Source organism: Symphalangus syndactylus, chromosome 2 (assembly GCF_028878055.3).
Source record: "Symphalangus syndactylus isolate Jambi chromosome 2, NHGRI_mSymSyn1-v2.1_pri, whole genome shotgun sequence".
NCBI lineage: Eukaryota > Metazoa > Chordata > Mammalia > Primates > Hylobatidae > Symphalangus > Symphalangus syndactylus.
In genome coordinates this window covers 50,210,915-50,218,651 of record NC_072424.2, presented here as the reverse complement: position 1 = coordinate 50,218,651, position 7,737 = coordinate 50,210,915, and the positions used below count along the sequence as shown (strand labels likewise).

The 7,737-nt window shown below is 35.1% G+C and overlaps 1 protein-coding gene and 1 long non-coding RNA gene across 10 annotated transcripts in view; both read left to right on the top strand.

Moving 5' to 3' along the window:
* KCNQ5 (potassium voltage-gated channel subfamily Q member 5) overlaps window positions 1-7,737 on the top strand; it is a 616,433-nt gene that overhangs the window by 151,726 nt on the left and 456,970 nt on the right. The window lies entirely within an intron of this gene.
* The window catches only part of LOC134735425 (uncharacterized), a 70,796-nt gene that overhangs the window by 36,348 nt on the left and 26,711 nt on the right, over window positions 1-7,737 (top strand). The gene's annotated exons all lie outside the window — the stretch shown is intronic.

The following is a 7,737-nucleotide window of genomic DNA, read 5'->3' as shown; positions in this document are numbered from 1 at the left end:
GTATGCAACTACTGGACTCTGTCTATACTTGGTAATTTTTATAAATAAACCAAGTCTGGTAATTCATGCTGTACCAAGAAAGGCTCTAGTTAGAAGAACAGCCTTAGAATTTTAGATTTTGGTCTAACAGACAGTGTAGCAAGGTCTCCTGGGTAAAGTTTTAAGAGCAATTAGAGCTAATAAAAAGTCAGGCTTGTCAGCACCTGAACAATGTGGAAAAGGAGAGCCAGTGGCTTGGCTTTTGATGTTGAACTGGACCCAAGCTAAAGCTAATACAATTGTTTTTTTCAGGAGTACGTGTGTGTGTGTGTGTATGCGCACGTGTGCACTTGTTTGTGCATAGCCTGTGCGTAGGGTGAGGGGGCCATAAACATAGATACAGTTCAGCTTTGGAATAAAAGTGAAAGGCATTTTTAGTTGCTTTCAAATCCTCTAAAAATAGCCACAAGTCTCTGCCAAAGCTAATATAGACAGAATTCCCATGGAAACCCTCTGGGCTAGAAGGGGCGGGTATTATTTTTTCACTGGTTATTGGTTAAAAGACTCCTACCCGTTTTCTATAATGTAGGAGTGTGTTTACTGTCAAAACTGATGAACCAAATTTAAAGGCACTTGCTTATCTATTCTACTTATCTGAAGGAGAGAAAGTACAGTAGTGTCTGTACTTAATAAAAAATTTTCATAAGGAATGCGTTAGTTAAGAAAAAAAAGCACCACCTTCTTTCACATTCTGGGCTTATATTTTCTGTAGCTAGTTTTTAAATTCCTACTTTGAGTCCATGGTCACAGCCAGATTTCATGATATTTTTACCCATATATTTATCTGTGATAACAGTCGTCTTTTTTTACATTTTCTCATTTTGGGTGGTGCCTTCTTTGGATGTACGTGTCAATTCCGAGGAACTAAGAATTAAAGGATGTATGATCAGCCTAGAATTTGACATTGTGAAGTTAACCCTTAGGAATTTTCATTTTCTTCACTTTCAGATGGAAGATTAAAATTTCAAAAAATATTAAGAGCTAAGAATGATGAACTTATTTCTTTTCTTTTGAATTATAACACCTTTGGGGAAAGAAAGTATTTTAACAAAATAATTAGCTGTTGTCACTATCAGTTTACAAATACAGAGATAAGACCTTAAATATTTTTAAAGATTGCAAAAAGCAAGAATACAATCGAATTATAAAGGTATTTTCCATATATTTCAGTAGATTCAGATTATGACTAGTTAAATGATTAATTGATAGTTATTTTAAAAACTTTAATTGCTTTATTTGATTTTATTCTTTTTCTTCTTTCTAATAATGCATTTTCTAAACCATATTATAAGTAATAATTAACATATGTACATGGTTCTTAATAACCTACTAAACACTTCCATGTAAATCATATTTAATCATCATAAATATAAGCATAAAGGTTTATAAAGTCACCATTTTTATAATTATTCTACAATTATGAAATAATATAAATATTCTTTATATGTCATTTTGTTTTATTTCCTCATGTGGTTAATGTCATTTAACCTATAGTTCTAGAAGATGTTTTTGCAGTAACTACAATATGCATATTTTTTTGCTTAGTATTGTACATCTTTAACTCAAGATTGCAGAGGAAACGTAATGCCCTAAAATATTACAGCTCACCAAACATATCATGGAGTTATATTTTAGGATATTCTTAGTCCCAGATAGCAGGAGTAGTGGCTAGAAACAAACCTTTGATAAGTAGAAGTCCCCCAGATTCCTAGATAGTATCTGGAAGCGTCCCGGGCCTGGTGCTGAAAGGATCTGGTTTTCTTCCCCTGTCGTAGTGGCTAAGAGGCCTGTATAGAAAAAGTTGTGGGTCTCACAGACAGCGATCTTATCACTAGAGCTGGGTTAGGGGCATATCCAGGAGGCATTTTCCTTCTTCTCAGCCCCACTTGCAAGAGACATTCACTATACCCAGAGGGAACTCCAGTAGAAGTGCCAGGTAAATCTGAAATATGTACTACCATTCTATATAGGAAAAATTTTAAAAAATCACATCAAATATCTGGGGGGAAGGAAAGGAAAGGGTATCACAATTAGGAAATAACATTTTTGTGGTTAACTTTACAGATTTTAAACTGTTGGTTTTAGTTTTGTGAGACTAAAGGGAGATGAAAAGGGAGGAGGGAGGTCCCAGTGTAAAAAGCGTAGGTTTGGGAACTACTCAGGCCTGGGTTTTAAACACAGCTTTGCCATCCAACTAGCCAATGACTTTAGAATACTTAAAAAAAAAAAAAAATAGAATACGTTTTAAGTTTAGATCTTACACACTTTTTGAGTGAAGACAGCAGAGTTAATTATATGAGGTGGATCGTGTATCATTTTAACCAGGCATCAGCTTTCACAATGGTTAAACAATGCTTGACACTGAAGGATTTTGAAAACATCAGGATGAAAAGGTGGCATAGTATGGCCAAAAATGTGATACTGTTGTAATCTGCCAGAAAGCTGGTTTAGCTTGGGCAGTGTTTCCTAGGTACTAGAATAAACACAACCTATTGTCCAGATGAGAAGAGGATGATAGTGTGTTGTGATTAAATGAGTAAGTAATATTTATATATTGTTTGCTGCTGTTTGAATAACTAACATTTATTGCTGTGTCTCATGAATTACTTAAGTATATTACATGCATCAATTTTAATTAGATTTTCTCTTTATTTACTAAATTGGCCTATCATTGTCACTTAAATCTTATTTAAATATTTAGTCTTATCTTCCCAAGATATAATAGTAATTGGGCAGCACTGAGCCATTTTAGTAATGCTTATAGTAAGCACACACATGCACACTGAAACCTATACAATTATATTGATAAGCTATTATCCAGAATCAGATGTTTTATAAATAAAAATTTGTTCCATAAATGGTAGATTTTAGTTTACCTAGGGGTAAACTGTGAATCATGTAATGCATCACTTATTTATTACAAACATAAAAATTCACTTGCATATAAAGATATATCTTTATATTTATTTTTCTGAAAAAATGCTAGCACTCTGGGCCCTGGGTATGTCACTTCCATAGCACATTGAATGGTATTAACAAGCCTTACAGTAATTATTTTTTAAACAGGCTTAATAGCCCCACAGGCAGGATGTGTTGGCCTTAAAGGGCTGAGTTATTATAAACACTATCTGTGTAGACATTTAAAAGAAACAGTGTGGGAGTTAAAATTACAGGTTCAAAAACCTATTTTTCGTCTTTCTCCCACACATACACTCATCTCCTGTCATATTATTTCCCCAAAGTTTGCAAATTTCCAGTGTTTCTCCATAAATCCTTCTTTTAAATAAGTGTATAAAATGTCAATTACAAGTCATGCTTGGTGCCCTTTATTGTCTTAAGATTCTTAATATCTGAATGCGTAGAATGTAAATTCTTACAATTCTAATACCTTAGTATTTGAAAACATTATGTTATGAGTACAAAGGTGTTCATTTCAAGACTGAGGCTTCTATTGTAATTTCTGTCCTAAAGGAGGCCTCCAGCCAGGGCTTTCTCTGAATTCCGTAATATTCTAGTTAAGGGTTTGGCAAGTAAGGAGAGGGAAAGCCTAAAGAGGAAGATACATGAAAGAACAAAGTAATGTTTTCCAAGTAGTCCCTTGAGGGGTAAACATGAGCTGTTGTGGAAAGAAACAGGACTTTTGGGGAGAAAAAAACCTGGGTTGAATTCTGATTCCACGATTTTGTTGTCCTGTATCCTTGAGAAAGTATGTAATCCCTTTTCACTTTTGTCTCCATTTCAATATAGAACACTAATGAAAACAACTTTTTAAAATCAGATCCAGTACTCTCTTTTGTAAAATGATTCAGTAACTCTAAGTTACGGTGCAAGTATAAGGTCTTATAATCATTATTTTGATAACAGCTACCAAGAATGAGGAAAGAAAATCTAAGTAGCCAAGTCACTAGAAAGGCTGCATTTGCCAAAGTCATACTTAGAACACTGGGAAATGTTATATGTGACATCTAATAATGAAAAAAACACTCCGCTAGTTTAATTGTAAAATTAGGCTCAATTCTAAATTGTACTCATTTGGAACAACAAAAACAAAAATAAAAACCAACCAACCAACAAACAAACTGTATGAGACTTTATCAAAATATATTCCTCTAACCCACTAAGTAGAAATTGGTGATAAGACAAAAGAATATAAACTATTTGGTGTGAAAAATAAATATTAAGCATCTACTATGTGCTGGCTACTATGAGAAGTGCTAGGGATACTGTTTTGAACAAGGAAAGCACAATCCCTGATCCCTTTTTTATTTTTATTCTATTTTTAATTTTTGTGGGTAATTAGTATGTGTATATATTACGCGGGGTACATGAGATGTTTGATACAGGCATGCAATGTGAAATAAGCACATCATGAAGAATGGGACATCCATCCCCTCAAGCATTTATCCATTGGGTTACAAACAATCCAGTTATACTCTTTAAAAAGTTATTTTAAAATGTACAGTTAAGTGATTATTTACTATAGTCATCCTTTTGTGCTATCAAATAGTAGGTCTTATTCATTCTCTCTATTTTTTGTACCCATTAACCATTCCTACTTCCCGCTGCCCCCAGCACCCCACTACCTTTGCAAGCCTCTAGTAACCATCCTTCTAGTCTCCATGTCCATGAGTTCAATTATTTTGATTTTTAGATCCCAAACAAGTGAGTGAGAACATGCAATGTTTGTCTTTCTGTGCCTGGCTTATTTCACTTCACATAATGATCTCCAGTTCCATCCATGTTGTTGCAAATGACTGGATCTCATTCATTTTTATGGCTGAATAATACTGTATTGTGTATATGTACCGCATTTTCTTTATTCATTTATCTGTTGATGAACACTTAGGTTGCTTCCAAATCTTAGCTGTTGTAAACAGTGCTGCAACAACATAGGAGTGCAGATATCTCTTCAATATATTGATTTCATTTCATTTGGATATACACCCAGCAGTGGGATTGCTGGATCATATGGTAGCTCAATTTTTAGTTTTTTGAGAATCCTTCGAACTGTTCTCCATAGTGGTTGTGCTAATTTACATTCCCACCAACAGTGTGCAAGTGTTCCCTTTTCTGCACATACTTGCCAGCATGATCCCTTGAGTTTATATTCTGGTTGTGGGGGAACAGTGGGCAGGGTGACGGGAGAAGAAATACAATCAATAATCAATAAATAAGAATCTCAGATCAAGATAAGGGCCATGCAGAAAGCTAAAACAGAGCAATGAGTCAAAATGACCAATGTCTACTTTACACTGGGTGGTCAGGAAATTCCGTGGTGATATTTAAGCAGAAGTCTTAATGATCAAAAATAAGCCAACACTTTGAAGACTGAAATAAGAGTGTTCCGTGAAGAAGGACCAGATATTATCAAAAAAAGATCCTAAGACAGGAAATGATGTAGAGGGTCTTGAAGGTCAGTATGGCTGGAACATACCAGTGAGGCAGACGTGTGGATTCATGTACTGAGAAATAGGCAGGAGGCAGCTGATATCAACCTTCCTATATCACAGGTAAGCTGTTTAGATTGTATTATAAGCATGATGAGTTACCACTGTGGCGTTTTAGGCAGGAGAATGACTTGATCTGATTTGTATGTATATAAAACATAATGCTTTATGGTGATTAGACTGTGTGTAGGAAACAAGAGTGGAAACTGGGAGATCTGCTAGGAGATTATTACAGAAGAGACCTAGTGGCTTCAACTAGGATGATAGTAACAAAGACATTAATTCATTCATCTGTTTATGCCTTCAACAAATATTAACTAATGATCTACTGTGTGCCAAGTCCTCTCTAGACATTAGGCATGCACCAAGGGTCAAAAGCAAAGAACCTGCCTTTATGTGGCTTATATTCAGCAGAGGATATAGACAATCAAGGGGAATTAAGAGTGATGGGTCTACTTTTAGATAGGATGGTCAGGAAAGACTTCTGCTCATACCAAAATGAAGAGAGGGAGCAAGCATTGCAGTTGTCTGGGACAAAAGGGACTCAGACAGAGAGATAGCAAGAAGACCCTAGGATGGGAATGTGCTTGAGGAGTTGGGATAACAGCACTATGGCTGGAGCACAGTTGGGTAGGAGACAAATGGCAAGAGTTTAGATCTGTAGGCCAGCTAAAAGCTAGATCATGCAAGGCTGGGTAGACCATAACACGGCCTTTGAATTTTATTCTAAATTCATTGAAGGTCATCGGAAGGCTTTGAAAAAGGAAGTGACTTGATCTGATCTGTATTTTAAAATAATCACTCTGGCTACTGTGGGAAAAAAAGATAATAGATATGGCAGTACTAGAAAGGAAGCAGAAGAACCTATTTGGAGACTATTGGACTAAACCAGGCAAAAGATGATGGCGGATTGGCCTAGGTTGGTAGCAGTGGAAGTAGTAAGAAGTGCTCATTTTCCAGATACAATTTGAAGGTAGACTTGTAGGATTTGCTAACACTTTCTATGTTGGATATGAGAGCAAAGAGCCAGGAAAATTCCAAGGCTTTTGTCCTGAACAATTGCGCAAATGGTGGCACCATTTGCTGGAGATAAGAGGGAAAAATATGGTATGTTAGGGGCAATAAGGGAAGGTTGGGGATCAAATGTTTGCATTTGGGCATGTTAAGTTAAAGATGCCTATTGTGGAGTCTGCTAGTAGAAAGTTGTATATATAAAGCTAGAGTTTAGAGTAGAAGATGAACTTAGAGATATATATATATGTGTCATCACAGCATAAAGATGGTATTTAAGCTATGTAACTAAATGAAATCACCTAGAAAATGAAGGTAGGTAGAAAAGAGGAGATGAAGAGAATGAATTTAAAATGTGCTTTGAAGATAGAGATAAGAGAACTTGCTGATGGGTCAGGGTAAGGAACAATCATAGATAAATTTGTTTTCAACAACTGAGTGGATAGGTATAATTCACTGAGTTGGGAGAGACTGGAGAAGGAGCAACAATAAGTTTGTAGGAAAGGAATGAAGAGTTGTCTTTTGGTATGTTAAATTTAATGTACCTGTTAGAAATGCAAATGAACTTGTTAATGCATAATAGACATTTAAAATCAAGAGTGAAATCAGTTAATGGTGTTAGAGTAACTGGATAGCCACATGAAAAAGAATGAAATTGGACCCTTACCTCACATTATACACAAAAATTAAGTCAAAATGGATCAAGACCTAAATGTAAGAACTGAAACTGTAAAGCTCTTAGAAGAAAACACAGGAGTAAATCATTATAATCTTGGTTTTGAGAAAGAATTATTAAATATGACACCAAAAGCCCAGAAATAGAAGAAAAAATCAGATAAATTTGATTTCATCAAAGTTAAAAAATTTTTATGCTTCAAAAGACACCATAAAGAAAGTGAAAACAGAACCCACAGAATGGGAGAAAATATTTGCAAATTGCATATCCGATAAGATTATAATAACCAGAATATATTAAAAAGTCTTACAACTCAATAGTATAAAGAAATTTCATTTTAACAAATGAGTGAAGGATCTAAGTAGACGTTTCTCCAAAAAAGATACACAGATGGCAAGTAATACATGAAAAGATGTTTGATATCGTTAGCCATCAGTGAAATGCAAAACAAAAGTACAATGAGATACCACTTCACCCCAACTAGGATGGCTATAGTAAAAAAGGCAGATAATGACATGTGGAGGAGGATATGGAAATACTGGAACCCTCATACATGCTGGTAGG